The sequence below is a fragment of the Protopterus annectens genome, chromosome 13.part0 (genome assembly GCF_019279795.1).
Source record: "Protopterus annectens isolate FY-2018-M chromosome 13.part0, PAN1.0, whole genome shotgun sequence".
NCBI classification, from domain to species: Eukaryota; Metazoa; Chordata; order Ceratodontiformes; family Protopteridae; genus Protopterus; species Protopterus annectens.
Window position 1 is genome coordinate 1,037,012,640 of NC_056747.1, and position 16,601 is coordinate 1,037,029,240.

The following is a 16,601-nucleotide window of genomic DNA, read 5'->3' on the forward strand; positions in this document are numbered from 1 at the left end:
TCTTTTGACAAGAACATATTGCAGAAGTTGGAATTTTCAGCATTTACATATTTATTGTATGTATAACTCTACTCTTTTAACATCGGTCACAGTTTTACAATGAATGAATTTAATTGAATATGTGGTAGAAATTTTATTGACAATAAAATATAGTTTACATTGCTATTAGCATTATTTCGACAGTTTAATGCAGTGAATGAGGAGCTAATTTTTAACATTTGTTTGGCACATCGGTTGCTTTCATGTTTGCACTTCGTGTACTGGAAATTCTTTAACTTCTGTCAGTTGTAAAGTAATTCTGAATACATTTCAAACTGCTTTTGTGATAATAGCACAGTTTGGCTGAGTTTAGTTGCCTGGGGACTTAGTTATTACTAGAAACTTTAAGAAGACAGGTTATACTTTCTAATCAGAAAGAAAACTTGGAAAAAGTAGGACGGAAGGAATTCAAATGATTGGAAGGGTGCTTGAAGCAATGCCTATTTTATGGAGGGATGAAAGCATTGTGTTTAGGAACTCAGAGTTGCACTCTTTCGTAGTTTCCTAAGATGTAAAATTCTAATATGTAAATAGGGTCATCTTTTGGAAAGTCACTGTAGTACTGGGTTAGACTTGGGAGTCAAGTATTTGCTCCCCAATTCATTGTGTTGTCAGTTCTTTAATAGTCACATAGTTTATCTTGATCATTTATGTGGGGTAAGCCCTTTTTAGAGAAGCATGCCTGAAGGTCAGAGATTTATGAGATAATATGATAATTGTCCCTGACAGTGAGTGGCAGCTGAAGACATTTGCATGTGGACTTGGTTTCTAATTAAAATGTCAGTTATGTGTAGAATTATATTTATAGAATGTTTATTTCTTTTTAAAGGTTACAATGCCTGCACAAAATCGTATATGGCCAATATTGTTTGTAGTTAGGATTGCCCATACCTGTTAACTGCTATACTTTTTAGAAACTGCACTAGTTATTTTTAGCTTTCAGATATAGCTTTGCTCTTTCTAGATTTATTAGTTTTCTTGATAGCAATGAACTTGTTTAAGTTACATACGTTGTTAAATAGATGGCCGAAGCCAATACAAATATTTCTTATCAGAAATATTATTATACATAAACTAGTATCTGGAGTATCTCAAGAATCATTATCAGGTCCTACAGTTTTCATCATCTTCATTAACAGTATAGTGTCTGCTTCCCATCTATGTCAGCTCTCATCCTGTAAAATGCAGGAAAAATGAGAGACACCACTCAAACTGATTTCGGCAATTGTAAGTTCAGTAGAATAAGTATTTGTTTACTAGATACAAAATGGAGTCAAAGCACCTGTTTATTTTCATCTTCTGCACAGGACTGCAACTTCCAGAAGTAGACTTAGACTAAGACAGCAGTGGCTCTGCTGTTCATGCAAAATAAAATAGTGAAAATGAAGGTGTGATGCCCTTGCACTGGCCCAGTAATCAAGGAGCCTCAATCCTCACCACTATCACCAGTGAGGGACGTGCACATTGGGGGATGACAAGTACACACACAGTAAAGTATAATTTCCCTTAAGAGCACACAGAGATCAGAGTCAGTCTGGGGGCTGGTTTCTCCCTCTTTCTCCAGATCCTCAGTAAGACTCCCCACTGGCAATCTATAGGGTTAAGATCTCAGCCGAGTGGTCAAGCCAAAACCTCCAGCACTCTCTCTGTCCAACCACTGCTTCGTGTCCCTGCCCAAGTAGCTGACACAAATGCACACTTTGAGATATGATTTATATACAAACACACAGACATTCCTGTGGAAAGCTGGCACAGGTTCACTAGCAATGCACCTTCTGCACAGAATATAAGGTAGTACCAGCTGCCACCAACTACACTTATCAGCTACTATAAGACCCTTCCCAAAGGGTGACCAATCTTACTGTGTAATGTTACTATTATCCAAATGGTAAGTGAGACCAACAACAAGGCTATTGGAGTGGGTTATACAGTGTCACCAAATACATATGCAAGCACTCTAAGAGCTTAAATATCTCTAACAAACTAGCCACAATTAAAAGGTTATATTTAATAATAAATAATAAAAGAACAAAGCAATAACTCAACACAGTGACAACAGAGTTTAGAATCACAGGAAATATTTTAACAACATTGCAGGGCAGTCTCACATATATACAGCAAACATCTGTCTGCTGTCAGATGCAGAATAATTTGAAATGGTTCAGTCTAGCCTGCTAATTAGACAATGGAAATCTTTATTTTCATGCGTATTTTTTTTTTTTTACTTTGAGTATTCTTCCACAACCTGACTTAAATACAAAATATAATAAAAAATGCACAACTGCACAAGTAGCTAAAACATACCCAAAGGGGATGATAATGCATTTTTTTGGCATTTAGCTTGAGGCCATGTTTCTGGCACCAGTCATTTGTTTGGGTGAGACCCTATTGTAGCTTATTCAGAATTGTTTTATTAAGTCAGTAATGTGAGTTCTTTACTTTATTGCAAATGTTGTCTAGTGAGGTACATCCTGAATGGGCATTGTACTCTATTATGGGCCTAATGAGTGAGGAGTAAAGGGACACAATCACCTCCTTGGATCTGGATGAGAAACCCTTTGTGATCAGGTGTGCCACATAGAAGGATTTCCTGACCATTTTGGCTATGTGGTTATCAAAGGAGAGCATGCTATCTACTTGGGTACCCAGGTCCCTAATTACTTCTTCTGTATTTAGTGGATTCCCATCTATGTGGTAGTTTGTAGGTACTTTGTTTTTCCCAAATGGGATTACTATGCATTTTTTTGGCATTTAGCTTGAGGCCGTGACTTTGACACCAGGTGTTTGTCTCTGTGAGACCCTTTTGCAGGATGTCTGTGTCAGCTGGAGAGTCAATTATTGCACCCAATTTACAGTCACCTGGATTATAGTATTGTAGGACTGCTGATGTTGACATTTTACATACTTGGACTGGTGGAGTGGTTTTTCCCAGTGAGAACTGGTACTTCTTCTTCTTCTTCTTCTTTCAGCTTTTCCCAGTCAGGGTTCGCCACAGCGGATCATCTGTCCGCTCATGAAGTGAATAACTAAAATAACAGTGCTAGTGTGTGCCAGTTTTTTCTTTGCAAGTGAATGAGTTTCCTTGGGTCGCATGCAAAGTAAACAGTGTTTAACTTGATGGTAGGGCTGTGATTAAGTTATTGAAAGCTACCATCCTTGTACCAGTAAGAAACTGTTGCTTACATGCTAACCATACATGTTCATAGCTCTACCACAGTCCATCTGAATTTCATGAATTCCACCTGTGTCTCTGTGCCTGGATATTTTTGTGTTACTTTGTGGATTTAAAATGCTTCCTCCAACACCATTAACATATACTACAACTACGGCTAGTTTTAGTTTTTATTTCCTTTTTTTTTAAATGTAAATTGTTAGCCATTGTTTTAAAAAGTAATAAATATAACTAGGGATAAAGTAGTAGTAATTAATACTAGTGACTCCTTTTTTACTTTTCAGCATGGCTTCCGCATCATGCCAAAATAAATCTGTTACAATGAAAAGAAAAACAGCAGATGAAAGGAAAGTATTTCAGGGGAAATGGACTGATGACTATTTATTTGCTGAAACTAATAATAAAGTGCTTTGCTTACTATGCAGAAAAGTGGTATCCATTTTTAAGGACTACAATTTGAAAAGGCATTATATTCAAATGCACCCAAAGTTAAATGAATTGCAAGGAGTGTGCTGTAGACAAAAAAATATTAGATTAAAAAAAATATCTTACATTCCAACAACAGCTGTTTCGAAAATCAGCTACTCAACTGGATTCCTTAGTCAAGGCAAGTTATGATGTAGTAAATTTAATTGCTAAAAAATACAAGCCATTTGCTGATAGTGAATTTATTAAAGAATGCCTTGAAAGTGTAGCAGACATAATTTGTCCTGAAAAAAAATCAGATTTTTCTAAAATAAGTTTATCACACCAGACAATCACTAGGCGTGTGGAAGATATAGCCAAATATATTGAAAATACTTTGGAATCTCGGTGTGCATCTTTCAAGTTTTACTCCATAGCTTTGGATGACAGCACTGATGTTACAGATATGGCACAACTTGCCATATTTATTCGAGGTGTTGACAACGATTTCAGTATTACCGAAGAACTGGCCACTCTGGTTCCACTGAAAGATACCACAAAGTCTGTTGATCTGTACAAAGCACTAAAAGCAACATTGGCAAGATTTTCCTTAACCATGGAAAACATGTCTGGCATAGTAACTGATGGTGCTCCAACTATGGTTGGAAAGAAGGAAGAACTAACAACACTGATAGAAGAAGATGCAAAACAGATGAGTAATGTGTGTTTCATGAAGTACCACTGCATTATACATCAAGAAAATGTGTGTGCACAGAATTTAAAAATGGAAAATGTTATGAAAGTTGTTATTAAAACAATAAATGTTATAAGATCCAGAGGATTAAATCACTGCCAGATTCAAGAGTTTCTAAATACCTTGGAAACAAGCTATGGAGATATTGTGTACTTTACTGCAGTAAGGTGGTTAAGTCATGGTAAAATGCTGAAACGTTTCTATGATTTGAGAAATAAATAAAGTGCTTTATGGAGTCAAAGGGAAAGCCTGCACCTGAATTTGAAAATGCTAACTGGATGGCTGATTTAGCATTCTTAGTAGACATCACTGCTCATTTAAACAACCTGAACCTGCTCCTCCAAGGTGAAAATCTATTAATAAATGACATGTTTCAAACAGTGATGGCATTTGAAGTGAAACTGAAATTATGGTACTGTCAGATTAAGAACAATAACTTCACTCACTTTGAAACACTGTCTGAACAAAGCCACGTAAATACTGAAAAATATGTGGCATTAATTAATAGCTTATCACAGGACTTTGAGAGTAGATTTCAAGATTTCAGAAAACACCAACAGCATTTCAGTATATTTGCTACTCCTCCATTCTCAGTTGACATCAACATGTTGCCTGTAAACCTGCAACTGGAATGCATCAAATTGCAATCAGATATACAACTTAAAGAAAAATTTCTGCAAGTGTCTTTATTGGACTTTTATAAGTTGTACCTGCCTAAAGAAAAATACCTGTCATTTCACTAACATGCCATGTTCATGACATCTCTTTTGGGAAGTACGTACATTTGTGAGCAATTTTTTTCTCGTATGAAGTATACAAAAAATAAAATCAGAACGAAAATTTCAGATGAGCATCTTGAAAATACTCCACATCACCACTACCTCTATCAAAACAGATATAGATGCACTGGTATCAAAAGACAGGCTCAGTGTTCACATTAAAAAGGTTATGCTCATAATGTTTATTTATTACATAAAAGAACAATCTTGACTTAACAGCCTGAACCTCCTGATATGGACACTTTAAGAAAGTATAACAAGAACTAGGACCAATATGTTTGAATTCTGCGAAGGTCTGTGCCTGGCTGCACCCTTGTGAACAGGTTTCATGAATAAACATTGCCACTACTAATAAAGTCAGTTATTTGTTGAAATTTGTGAAAAGTAAAACACTGGAAGACCCCTTTCAAATTCTCAGCAAACACTGGGAAACAACTGAAGTTGGAGACGTATAGTGATCTAAGGAGGAAGTACAAAAAGGTGTTATCTGATGATGCTGTGCCTCATTGGGTGGATCTGTACATGTCATCTGATGATGCTATGTCTCATTGGGTGGATCTGTGCAAGTCATCAGCTGAAATGTGCTCTCATGAATATTGGAGAGGCAACTGCAAAAAAGCAGGTGTGAGATTATCTTGTGAAATGGGAGTGTGTTGTCACATATTATCATGTTCTTTGTGGCTCTGTACTAAGTGTGTGAACCAAAGTTGAACGTGTTCTACCATCTGTTAGTCAGTGGAACAAATGTAAAAATACAAATTGTTCATTTTTTAAGAAGTAAAGGTCTCATCATTCCAATAAGCTGCATCACCACTGATAAACCTTCTTTCATCTTCAGACCAGCCTCACCAAATAGCAGTGCAACAGCAACAAATGTGGTAACAGCTTCATCGGCAGAGTATTCGGCACTTTATTGATGCTACAGTGTGATGAAAAGCAGAGACTCTTGCTGTGGATTACTTGACAGTGCCAGATGTAGTCATGTCTTGCATAATTTTAGGGACAGATTCCAAAGATAATTATGTAATGTGCATTTCAAAAGGAGTGCTCAGTTTGATAATACCATTTAAGATGGCAAATAGAAAATTGTGGGAACCATCCACAAAGTGAAATTGTTTGTTTGGAGTACTGAAGGACAGAGAATTGTAGGTCTCATCATTCCTGCAAGCTGTGCATCACCACTGATAAACCTTCTTTCATCTTCAGACCCGCCTCACCAAATAGCAGTGCAACAAAAACAAATGTGGCAACAGCTTCATCTGCAGAGTATTCGGCACTTCATCGATGCTACAGAGTGATGAAAAGCAGAGGTCCAGTATCCCAGTAGTGGTGACATACCTACTGCAATGGAATTGGAAACATAAGAATACATCAGCACCTTCTACGACATATGGACATTAAGGACATGATGGAAGATATGGACATCTTTAAGAAACCAGCAAAATCAAGAGGTATGATATCATATAAATGGAAGGGTTCCATACCTGTTTATTTATTTATTTATTTATTTTATTTTTACAAATAAACTAAGATGTTAGAGTTAACTTTTATTTTAAGAACTAGAATTAGAATGAGAATTTGAATTTTAGGGGAAATATTAGGCATTTTTTATATTTATTCATTGTTCAAATTCACCTACAATACAGCCAGGGGGTTGACTTTGGTCGCCTGTGACAGCGAAACAGTTAACTATATGATATATTTTATATACAGCCCCAAGACAATTTCTGTTCACTCAATGCGGCCCCAGCAAGCAAATAGGTAGGCTACCCCTGCTCTAGACACATTATCACATACTGAACAGTGATACTAAAACCTCTCCCAGGGGTTTCAGGCATTGCACAGTAACCCCAGGCTGCACTCTGGGACAGTCAGTGAGTTCCATTTGATGCTATTTCAATCCTACTCACCCTGATGGATATCCACTTATCCACAACCATTCTATAACAATGTCATTGCTTTTATTGAAAGGAATCCAACCACTACACTCAAGGTAGCTATTATTAAGGAGAAAAAAAATGAGTCAATCTTCACAATGAAAGGATACTAAGTAATGTGGAGTTTTGTAAAAAAAATGTTTATAACAGCAGGCAACATAAGAAAGCAGCCTTCTAACAGACTACTGTGCCTAAGCAGAGCAAATGATGAAAGTGGGCTTTAAAGGAATCTTTATGACCAAGACCATTGTACAGTGATTGATAGTTATGATAATGTAGACTTATGGGTGGGTTAATCCAGTCTAGTATGTCCCACAGAAGATAAATATATGTGGTCCACAAGGGCAGAGTGGTTTAACCTTTTCCAAGAAAAGCCCTTATGTGGGAGGCAAAGCCCCTAAAACCACCAAACCTTATTATAGGTTCATGGGTTCATAGGTGGTTGCTAGGCTATTGACCCGAAGGTCTTTATAAGTCTAGCTATGTGTACCCAATATAATACTAGACAAACCCAATATAAAAGATCTTGCCTAAATTCAAGATCATAGTTAGCAACGACTGCCCATATCCAAGGAGGGTCATAGGTGAAATCCTCAACAGGAATTTATGGTTTTCCATCTAGTCATCCAGGCTATGCTTAAACAGAGTCATAGAGGGGCTCTGTTTGATGTGACTTGGTAGCCTATTCTAGAGCGGCAACCTCTGAGAATATATATATATATATATATATATATATATATATATATATATATATATATCTCCAGCAGGTCCTATTTATGTCACAGGCCAGATTAAGATCCCTGGAGTGGGTGTTCCTTGTCTCATTTGACTTACGGATGTGCAGCATTTCCATTAGGTCTGGATCCGAGATTGCTCTGTAGGCCAGGCACAAGTCTCCTCTAAGTAGTCTGTACGCTGCTGAGTACCGTGATAGTGACTTCAGTCTGTCAGTGTATGACATGCTGGAGTCCCTGAATTTTCTTGGTTAGAAATCTCTGCAGTCTCTCATGTTGTTGCAGGTGCCTGGCAAGGTACATACCAAATGGGGCATTGTACTCAATTATTGGCCTGATGAGAGTTGAGTACATAGGCATTATGACCTCTTTTACTCTTGAGGCAATGTCTTTGCTAATGAGGTTTGCAAAGTAGAATGCCTTCCTTAACACAGTAGACACATAGTGGTCAAAGTTTAGGCTACAGTCAACTTGCATTCCCAAGTTTCTCACTACTGAGATGTTACTTAGGGTATTATTATTTATATGATAGTCTGCAGGGATATTATTTTTACCAAAGGGGATAATCATGCATTTTTTAGCATTGAGTTTGAGTCCATGGCTTTGGCACCAATCATTGGTTTGTGTAAGTCTCTCTTGAAGTATATTGACATCATCTGGGGATTTAATGATTGCACCTAATTTGGAGTTGTCAGCAAGCTTAGTCATTCATAGCCCCTCTGTTTTAGCCTGAACATTTGAGAAGTATATTCCAAACAACAGGGGCCCAGTACTGACACCTGTGGAGCCCCACTGGTGACAGGTCTGCTGGTTGAGGTAAAGTCCTCAACTTTGACTGAGTATGGTCTGTCCGTGAGCCAGTTAGCAACCCACCTGCTGACATATGGGCTGATAGTCAACTCTGAGAGTTTATCAATGATGCCCAAATGTGGGATTGTTTCAAAGGCCTTGGCTAAGTCAAGGTAGGCTGTATGCACAGATTTGCCTTCATCTATGGCTCTGGTGATGTTTCCAAAGAAGTTCACTGGGTTTAACAGGCATGACCTGCCTTTGACAAAACCAAACTGCATCAGATCAAGGGTTTGGGGAGCGCCTATATCCGTATTTATAAGGTGCATGATGATTTGTTCCATTGCCTTAGAGATAAGGCTGGTCAAGCTTATTGGTCTGTAATTCCCAGGATCTGTTGCTATACCCCCTTTGTGAATGGGGATGACAGCTGCTGTTTTCCATTCAGCAGGGACAAAACCAGTATTCATGCTGTGGCTGAAGAGAGTACCTAATGGAGTTCTAACTCATGTTTTAGACCACTTAAAATACACCCTGGGATGCCATCCAGTACCACACAGGCTGTAATTTTGGCCTTGGAGAGAGCATTAATGACTTGCGCTTTGGAGAATGCTTTGTGGAATGTTTGGAGGGGACAGGGGGTGAAATTTTCACCAAACCTGTCAGCTAACAGATTAGCTATTTTCCCAGAACCAGTGTGTGTGATACCATCCACAGCTAGTTTAGCACACATCTGGGTCCTACGTTTTAGGTTACGGATATAGCTGAAGAATACCTTATGGTTATCCTTAGCTATGGTTGCTAAATTTTTTCGAAGTTGCCCTCTGAGGATTTTACAAGTTGTCATGTCTGTTTGTTCAAGCAGACGAGGATGTTCTTCCAGTGCTAGTACCTCTCTTTTTATTCTTAGACAGCAACTTCTTCCTCTACAGATGTCCACCAGGGAGGCTTGTTTTTTCTTGGGTATCTTGTTTTGATCCTATCAGGTACAGCTGTGTCAAACATTTGTATAAGTGACAATCCAAATAACATACTGCAAACCAAAGTCAGAAGATAGCATAAAAAACTTTTAATGTGTTAGAGCTTTCACGGCAAATCAAGCCACTTCATCAGACACAAAATACTAACAGAACTACATTTTTAAAAAAGAAATATCCAATAGAAGTGCAGTCTCAATCATGCAATTAATACATGAGCTTAAGCATTTAAAGCTGCATCATATAAAAATGAACCTGACATAGAATACATATAAAAATGCATGTATTTGTTTGAATTCATTATACTTATAAAACAAATATTTGCTTACAAAGAATAAATAATAAAAATATATGTACTTAATGTGTGTGCTAACAAAATAGAACATATACCTATCTATATATATATATATATATATATATATATATATATATATATATTGATATATATATATTGATATATACTTGCATACATACAATAAAATATTTCACTTATCTAAAAAATCTATTCTTTAGAACTGGTTTAATGCAGATTCTGTCATTTAAGCCCTTTCCTAAATTGCCCCTCATTCTAATAATCCATTTTAATTCCAAATTTTCAACCTTATTTTCTATCTCACCACCCCAGGCATCTTCATATATTACTTGTAAAACTTTAAACTTGAAAGTGTGGTCAATGCCACATATAGTTACATGTTTAGCAAGAGCATTACTATGTGTTGAATTTTTAATATTATAGACATTTGTATAAGTGTTTGTACAGGGCATTTGTATACACCTTAGTATAGTTGTCAATGACATCTATAGGAACATGAGCTTGGAAGTTTTTTATGCCATCCATTAGGAGGCTATAATTAGCTTTGGTGAAATTTCTTAGCCTGAGTCCAGGTGTTATAGCTACTTCAAATGTGACTGATTTGTGACCAGATTTAACCAGTGAGGGTCATATACTTGTGGTGGTGAAACGGTCACCCATATTTGAGGCCCTTGTGGGGGTTGCATATTATTTGTTCCAGGGCATTAGTGTTAACAAACTCTAGGAATCTTTGTGCGAGCATGTTGGTACTGGTAAGGTTCCCAGTCAATGGAGGGATAGTTAAAATCGCCAATGACTAGAGTGTTTGTCTGTAATTTGTTTGACTCAAGTAGGTTGAAATAAGCAGAGTGGGTATCTTGGTTCATTGAAAGGGGACTATAACTAACAATGATTTGAAGTGGGGGGGGGTCTTACCCACAGTTAGTTGAATTTTGAGTAATTACATGGAGTTTTCCTGTCTAACCAGTCAAGAGGTGTATTTATCTTTGATGCATCCTTTGGTTTTCACACGTTCATTTTCTAGTCTGAAGATGTGGAAGGCATTATAGCTTTGCAAGGCCAGGGTACTGTCTACTGCCTTGAACCAAGTTTCTGTGACTGCACAGACATCAACATCCTCCAGGGAGAGGAGTGCTTCCAGAGAGTACAGTTTCTGATTTAAATTCTTAGCATTTAGCAGCATAAGCCTTAATTTTTTTGTGAGTGATATTTTCACATCAGAACGTTTGCTGTTGAGACATTGCCTAAAAAAGGCACTACAGGGGAAGCAAGTGCCTTAGCCAGTAACCGAAAGCCTAGAGGTGACAGGTGAAAACCATCTCTGGCAAAGCAGCGTGGTCTATCAACCACATCATTCCAGGCTGACAGGAACTGGATCCCCTTAGAATGACACCAGAAACTAAGCCAATTGTTGAAGTCAATCATTTTTTTGTTTATATTGTGGTATCATCCTAGGTGAGGGTAGAATGCTGCTCAAAGCTAGAGACATACCTGCCTGGGATAGATATTCAGAGAGCTCAATCATGTTTCTCTTCATATAGTTTACAGTGAGATATGTCTCAAGTCATTCACAACAGCATGAGCTATGATGGAGTCATAACAGTGTTTGTTGTTGACAGACTTGAGTGCATGTGTGATCTGATGGATCCTGGCACCCGATAGACAGCTGACCATAACCTTCTCCTTGTCCAGCCTGGTGAGTGGGACATCTGCATGTCTCACAATGGAATCACCTATGACTAAAAATTGGTTTAGATGTGCTTTGACTTAGGAGCTTATTTGGTGAGAAACTGGTGCTTGTGTTTTTATGTGTATTGAGTGTTGTATATGCTGTATTAGGTGTAATGCATTTCTGTTTCAAAGGTCTCTGGTATTAAGCAGGTTACTGGTGAGTACCTCTGAGTATGATGGTTTATGTGTTGAGTGCATGGTTTGCATAGGAGGTGTAGTATGTGAGCAGACAACCTGTTCAGTATTACTGTTCTGTGTGTTAGAGAACAAGGATAGCAGATTCTTAGTGTAGATGTATCGCTTACAAATTGTACTTGGGTGATTTAGGAGTAGGTAGTTGTCAGTGTACATGAGGCAGTTGCTACACTGCCTCAGGATACCCATTTCAATCAGGCTGGTAGGAGAAAAGGAGGGAAACTGACCATCCATAATGCTAGGTTATATCCTGTTTTCACAGTGGGGAGGGAAAATGGATAAGTGTGGTACAACTGGGTGCTCTAAACAGGGTCTATACTAATGAGGGGTTCTACAAAGGGTCTATACTAACAGCAGGAGACTATGGAAAGTGTATCCTGATGAGGATTTTAAACTGGAGAGATTTGCTTAAATGCAAACATGGGGAACCCTCATTTGCGCATTGGACAAACGTGAGGCTTTTATTCCAGCCGGATGAAAGACTTTTCTAAAGTTAAACCCTCAGGTCAATCAGATAAAAACACAAAAGCTATAGACCAGTAGTTCCCACCTTGGCATACCTCTCAACTGTACAGATTTTAACAGAATGTACAGGTTTTTGGCTCATATTTTTGGTCTGTTTCCCATAAAATCTGTAGTTTTCTGGAAAATCACTGGGGTGATCTGTGAATTGAAGTCACTGAATAATGACATACATTTGAGTTTCAGTTTTCACATCCTTCAGAAAATGCATGTTAAAACAAACTCTGTTACTCTAGAAATGTCCTATGTTTATAAGAGCAATATTTAAAATATGCCCCTATTTTTGGGCCTTTGTCTCCCCATTTTGTCAGGCTTTGTCCAGATTTTAACTAAGAGGATGAGAGGTATGCACCTTGGATAGGTTGAATTTAGCTCCCTGCTCTCACGAGAGAGTGCAAAAGAACCCTCCAAATGTAAAACAAGCTGGGTTTGAGCTGAAGTTCAGTAACAAATACTTTAGAACAGAAGTAATAATTCCTGCAAAATCAGGAATCCTTGGGTATAAGTTCACTAATCCTGAGAAATGTTCACAACACACAAAAATTTTGGAAATAGATAGTTTCTTTAACAAGTGCAGGCTACAAACAGTGATAAATTCAAGCAAATAAATAAATGCAGCACAGAATTGTTAAATATCACTGAAATGGTTCGAGCAACTGCAAAAAAATTTACTTATATCATATATATATAATATATATATCAACTACTTTGTATTTCCAGATGGTTTTAGAAGCAAACCAAGCCAGGCACAAAGAAGCTCTGAGTAGATGAGCACAATCTTACAAAAATATAATTCTTTTATACCAGCAGGATGAAAGACTTTTCTAAAGTTAAACACTCAGGCCAATCAGATAAAAACACAAAAAGCTATCGATCAGTAGTTTCCACCTTGGATGGGCTGATTTTCACTCCCTGCTTCCACCAGAGAGTGCAAAAGTTCCACAAGTTCTCATTCCAAAGTCACCACACCTTGGTGAAAGTGTGATCAGTACAGGCAGTGCAAGTCCTGTCTAATTCTTTGTCCAGGAGACAGTGAGATTAGATACTACAGAAACAAGACACATGCAAGCAACAGTATATATCTCATATATGTCTTGGGAATTATAAAACCTAGCAATTAACAGCATTCCAGCTTGTATACTTGAGCAATTTTGATATGAACTCCGGTATTCCAAGTAAATGACTACAAACCTTTGGAGAACCAGTGTGTTTGCCATCTGCAACAGATGTGTTACTGTGATAGCAAAATAAGCAATCAGTTCTGAAGCTAGTGCTCCTGCTAGGGATGCCAAAGCACATAATGAAAAAAACAGAAGGCTAACTATCAAATGCCATCCCTGAGTTTTAATCACTGCCTTGCTGAAGAGAGTTCATGGCCAAAGAGAGGCAGACTGAAACTCTAATGCTCATAGCAGGGAAGGATGGAAAAGGCATGATTTTGGTCTTAACTGCATTTAGGATTAGATTATGGAAAGAGAAAAGTGTGCACAATTAGGAAGTCACTCAGTCTCATGAATGAAACTTTAAGTTCATAGTTGTATTCAAGAATGGGAGTATAGCAGGAAAGAATCTGAGAGACCAGCAGAAGAGACAGGGGACTAAAACAGAATACAGTGGAACTTCAGTAAGCACCGACTGAGCTGACCAGAATGTGGCCACTATCATTAACTTCAGCCATTGACTTGGTAGGAAAATGCAAAACCAGTTTGTACCGTCTTGTAAAATACCAGTACACAGGAGAGAGTGATGACAGACTGAATTATTTGCAGTGCTAAAACCCTTAGTTACATCTAACAGCATGACCGTTACTAAGCACATGTGATCTACAGCAGGCCGCAAGTTATGTGAAACCGAAAATGGCAGCAGTAGCACTCTGTCTGGCCTGAAGGCCATGTTACTATGGAGATAAGTAGTGATTTGATTAGGTATAACACATTTACAGAGCTGAGCACTTTGCGAATAAAAACACAATCTGTAATCATTGCAGCTTGTTCTGTACCTAGATTTAAAATAGGATTGATGACAGATGCTTGCCAGATAGTAGAGAAAATATTATAGACAGAAATAATGAAAACAGGACTGACGCCACTATCCCCATTCAAAGTGCACAGTTTCATTCCTATGTCTTGTTCCTTCCATCACAAAGAAAAGATGTAAATATGTTTTTCTTATACTAAGGTGAGATATCATGCATTTTGCAGATAAACTGCCTACTGAATCCTAACCATACTGTGTTGTGTTAGAAACGAGGAAAAATGACAACAATTTTGGGCAGAATATCATTGAGAAGTTGGCTAGGACATAACAAGCTTTCTGGTTTTTCTTTCTTTTTTTTTTTTTTTTTTAATTAGGAACTTCAGAATTGGGTAACACAGTGATGCATTGGTTAGCACTGCCATCTATCACTGTTTGGTTTTCAATCGTGATTCCTGCCTGGAATACATTTAGCATGCAAACTGCATGTCCTGCCTTTGTCTGTGTATAGTTTCGCCAGGTGATCCAGTTTTCTGTCATGTCCCACAGGCATACCAGTAGGTAAACTGATTCTCCAGATTGGCCAGTGGTTTCTGTGCAGTGTGGAAATGAGTGTATATGTGAGCTATGTGACGGAGTGATGTACATACCTCTCAACTGTCTATGACTTTGCAGAATATCCCTGATTTTGCCTCATATTTGGGTGTATTCCTTCTAAAATGTGCTGTTGTCTGATAAGTCATGGAGAACTGCAGTCTCTAAATAAAGACTAATATTTGTGCTTCATACTTTATGTCCTTTGGAAAGTGTATGCTAATGCAAAACCTGTTATTCTAGCAACTTTCTATTTATATAAGAGCAGTATTTACATTTTTTCATTGATTTTGGGCCTCTATCCCCCATTATTTTCTCAGCATTGACCTTGATTCTTGAGCTAAGAGGTTGAGAGGTATGGCCGATGTTCCATCTAGGACTGGTTCTTTGCCTTAAGCCCTTTGAACATGCGGATATGCTCTGACTCCCCCATGACCCCATTTATAAACTCTGTCTCCCCATAACCTTGAATAGATTAAAGTGACTATCAGAAAATGAATGAGTGAATCAACCTTAGCATTATTGATAAACTCAGCCCTGCTGGAGTTTTTTACATTGCTCTAAAAATGGAAAGTACAGTTGTGTAAGATCTTACCATAACAGTAAATGTCCTACTCCATATTGTTGCAGTATTCTTTACTCTTGAGATATCCTGCTAAGGACAGCCTAATGTCCAGCCAGCATACCAAAGCATTTACACCTTCCAGGCATCATCCATCAGATGTATGTCCTACATACAAGGCATAAGGATGCCTAATCCTCAGAACTGAAGTGCTCCAGGAAAACCAAGGCAACCCCAGAAAAACAATAATATGCACATCCAAGAATGGAATAAGAAGAAGAGAAGGAGAGAAGGATAGAAAAGGGACCCCTCAACCAGAAGTAAGACAACAGAAAATAATAAGGGACAGAATACTGCAACAATGAGAAGTAGGACATCTCATGATATGGTAACAGCTTACACAACTGTACTTTGCCCTTCCTTTTCACTGTTGCAATATTTGTTACTCTTGGGAGAGTACAAAAGCTACTGGAAAGTATGGGTGGAAGAAGACAAAGAACAGCCCACCACAAACTCATAAAGGATATCCCTGGCAAATCCTGCCCTGGCCCTGGAAATGACACCCAGCTCATAATGTTTGCTAAAAGTGTAAAGAAGAGACCAAGTAGCAGCTGCCAAGATGGATCTAGTATCTTGAAAAAAGCACCAGAAGAGGCTACTGCCCTAGTAGAATGAGCATGAATAGAAGAAGAAAGCTGCTTGCCATAAAAATGAATACAGGAAGAAATGGCCTTAGAAATCCAGGAGGAGATGGTTTACTTAGACACTGCCAAACCCAACTTCCTGGCATGAGAGGAAACTAAAAGTTGCTCAGATTGTCTGATACGGTTTGTCTTATCCAAGCAGTATCCAAGTTGTGTATGTAAATCCAAAGTGTGTAGCACCTTCTCACTAGCAGATTGTGGAGAAGGATAAAAGTAGGAAAGATGAATGGACTGATTCAAGGACAAATCATTAACCACCTTGGGCATAAAAGAAGGACTGGTATAAATAGGCACTGTGTCCTTGTGAAAAAAAAAAAACAAAAAAAAAGAGGAACCACTATGAGATCTTGGAGTTCAAAAAAGAGCCACCAATAATACAGTTTCCTTTATACAGTGCTGCAGGAAAGAAGAAAATACAGG